This window comes from Laccaria bicolor, genomic scaffold (genome assembly GCF_000143565.1).
Source record: "Laccaria bicolor S238N-H82 LACBIscaffold_9 genomic scaffold, whole genome shotgun sequence".
Classification (NCBI taxonomy): domain Eukaryota; kingdom Fungi; phylum Basidiomycota; class Agaricomycetes; order Agaricales; family Hydnangiaceae; genus Laccaria; species Laccaria bicolor.
Window position 1 is genome coordinate 1,267,895 of NW_001889880.1, and position 3,603 is coordinate 1,271,497.

Sequence of the window (3,603 nt, forward strand, 5' to 3'; positions counted from 1 at the left end):
TGTTTGCACGTATGCTGAATGATTAGTAGTCTATCATGAAGATTTATACCTAGCTCTGCCACTTCTGGTCCAAATGACATGGGTTTTTTTGCAGTATGCACTCCTTCATTGTAGGATCATTCTGAAATGTAGATAAATGTAGGTAAATACAAATAAATAGTCTGAAATGACATGTGTACTCTCAGATTGGTTTCTGTATACTGAACTTGAATCCAGATGATATCACATGGTTAAAAACAAATGCAAACAGACCTACTGTGCAGGAGGTAAAGTTGTTTGCACATGTTGAATGATTAGTAATCTGTCTTGAAGATTTCTACCTAGCTCTGCCACTTCTGGTCCAAATGACATGGTTTTTTTTGCAGTCTGCACTTCTTAATTGTAGGTTCATTCTGAAATGAGGCTAAATGTAGGTAAATACAAATAAATAGTCTAAAATGACATATGTACTCTCAGGAAATGTTGGTTTCTGTATACCGAACTTCAACCCACATGTTATCACATGGTCAAAAACAAATGCAAACAAATTTACCATGCAGGAGGTAAAGTTGTTTGCACATGCTGAATGATTACTAATCTATCTTGAAGATTTCTACCTAGCTCTGCCACTTCTGGTCCAAATGATATAGTCTTTTTTGCAGTATGCACTTCTTAATTATAGGTTCATTCTGAAATGAGGCTAAATGTAGGTAAATACAAATAAATAGTCTAAAATGACATGTGTACTCTCAGGAAACTTTGGTTTCTGTATACCGAACTTCAACCCACATGTTATCACATAGTCAAAAACAAATGCAAACAAATTTACCATGCAGGATGTAAAGTTGTTTGCACATACTGAATAATTAGTAAATTAGTCCCTACCTAGCTCTGCCACTTCTGGTCCAAATGACATGGTTTTTCTTGCAGTATGCACTCTTTGATTGTAGGATCATCATTAAATAATGTGTTCAGGGTTTAAAGTAGATATCCAAATATGGTAAGCTAATAAAAATAGTCATAACATGGCAGAGAAATCAGAGAAAATTGAGGATGGTGCTGATTAATAGTGATGATGTCAAGTTTAAATAGACTTCCAAATAAGAAATATTGCTCATTGATGGTGATGATACTGAGGTACTCTGCTTGAAGCCCAGAGTGACACTCAAATAGAAAGATATACTAGTTTGTAAAAAATATAGCTACAAATCCAGAAAAAAAGCGAAAAGAAAGCAGAAATGGGTTACTACCTCTCTTGCAAAATAGGACTCATTCCTGCCATGCTTGCAATGGCCTCTTACACAAGTCCATTTTCTGTTTTGGGGAGCAAGTACCTTAGGTCAGTCAAGTTTCCATTGTTTCTTATGATCTAGGGCTCGTTTAAAACATATTCTAGTGTTGTTTGAAGGTCCCGAAGAGACAAGAGGTATGCGTGTCCGCGTTCTGGAGATATCTTCCATTTTCTATTTTGGGGAGCAAGTACCTTAGGTCAGTCAAATTTCCATCATTTCTTATGATCTAGGGCTCGTTTAAAACATATTCTAGTGTTGTTTGAAGGTCCCGAAGAGATGAGAGGTTTGCATGTCCGCGTTCTGGAGATATGTTACATTTTCTGTTTTGGGGAGTGAGTACCCTAGGTCAGTCAAATTTCCATCATTTCTTATGATCTAGGGCTCGTTTAAAATGTATTCTAGTGTCGTTTGAAGGTCCCGAAGAGATGAGAGGTTTGCGTGTCCACGTTCCGGAGATATGTTACATTTTCTCTTTTGGGGGGAGTTGAGCTGTATCTCAGTCAGCTTTCCACCATTTTTCTTCACTGAAGGCTCGTTTACATTGTATTCTAGTTGTATTTGAAGGAGCTGAAGAGATGACATCCATACATGATCCTATTTCTATGCTATCTCACATCCTCCCCTATTTTTTTGCGAATTTTTATTTATTTTCATAATCATTTGGTTTCTATTATAGTTCTATGCTCAAAATATACATTACACTGTGTATCTATCAGGTAGACAGCATCTAATTTACCCAGATTTATAGTCACATCACTTTGAGAATTATGTGCCAGCTTGAGCCAGCTTTGGGTCAGCTAAAAGCTGAGCCAAGCCACTTAAGGAAATTTAGCTGGCTTACATAAGCCGGCTCTCAGCTACCCGAGCCGTGGCAACACTAATGTGTGGAAGCTGCAAGCCTTTGCCAACTTCATTGATTGCTTGGAAATTGGACTGAACAGCAGCTAAACTTGGCAAGGCTCTTTTCAAGTATACTCAGCATGTATATGTCATGTTCTGAAAGAATACATCTCCTTGATGAGAAGCAGGCCCCATTCTGCTGCAACAAACAGCAATCACACAATTATGTCAGTATATTTCATCCAATTTTTATAAATTTTACATGGATCCCTTTGCATTGAAGAGGAGATTTGAATGAGTCATAGAACCTTCTGAATGGACATGATTTGCATGTGCTATGGCTTGCACAGCAATTTCATAGCAAATGTGGCAGATTTTGAAACAATTGATGGTGCATCAGAGTATGTACTCCAGTTGCGATCAAATCTATCTGTATTATCCATATGCAAACCAAATAATGGATCCTGAACTGACTCCTATTTACTGTACACACTTCAGAACAAGCAAAAAAATGAGATAAAACACTTTTAATAGACTGAAGACTAATCATTCATGATCTAAGGAATGTTTGAGGCTGATGGATAGTATTTGAGAAGTGATAAGATAAAGTGGGTCTGCAGTGAGATGTGGAGTTCAAGGCTGCTAGGGTGCTGAAAAACATAGTCTTCCATTTTTGATCTCATTTTTGAAAATTTCAAGGAGGGTGGGTTCACAGTAGCCATTTTTCACTTCATTTTTGATGTTCTACACTAACTGATCAAAAGTAATGTCACATGATTTTTTGGACAAAGTTGGTGCTATAACACAAGAACCAGACATTTTAAGAACTAAACTCTGGTGCATGAAACATAGCTAAATAGGTGTAGATTGTATATACCAAGTCTGGGGATGAACAAATAAAAACTCAGGATAGGGCAGGGCATTGACTGTGACAACTCCCAAAAATGGGATGTGACAAAGTGGGAAATTCTGAATGACTGCAACCTACTGGAAGCAATTCACAACTTGAGGAAGAGATATTTTGAACACTGGATCGCCCTGCTATTGCTATGAGCTTCATAAAGACTTTGGGCTAGAAAATTCTATATCCTCCCCTAAAATGTAAATCTGTACTTGTTGTCAATTTATGTATTTTTCACTCAATATATTTGTTGGAATGAGGTAAAATGACTCCCTATTAATGTTTGTAGTGTGTATAATACAAAAGGTAGGTAGAAATGTTAAAATGAACATTGCATAATGTTTGTAGAAGCTAATTTCCAGGGTTTTTCTGGAAGTAAACAAGTATCTACATCATTGGTCCTTCTTTTCTGCAAGAAGAAAAAATGCTACCATCCTTTTGAGTTAATCCATGGAGACTTGGGATGTCTTTTAAACAATGCCTGAAGTATAGCATGATAGCAAATAGATTGTCACTAGGTATAACTTGAAAAGTCCCCAATAAAAGTACATTTTGCATAGAGCAATCATCCTAGACCAATCCTGGACATTT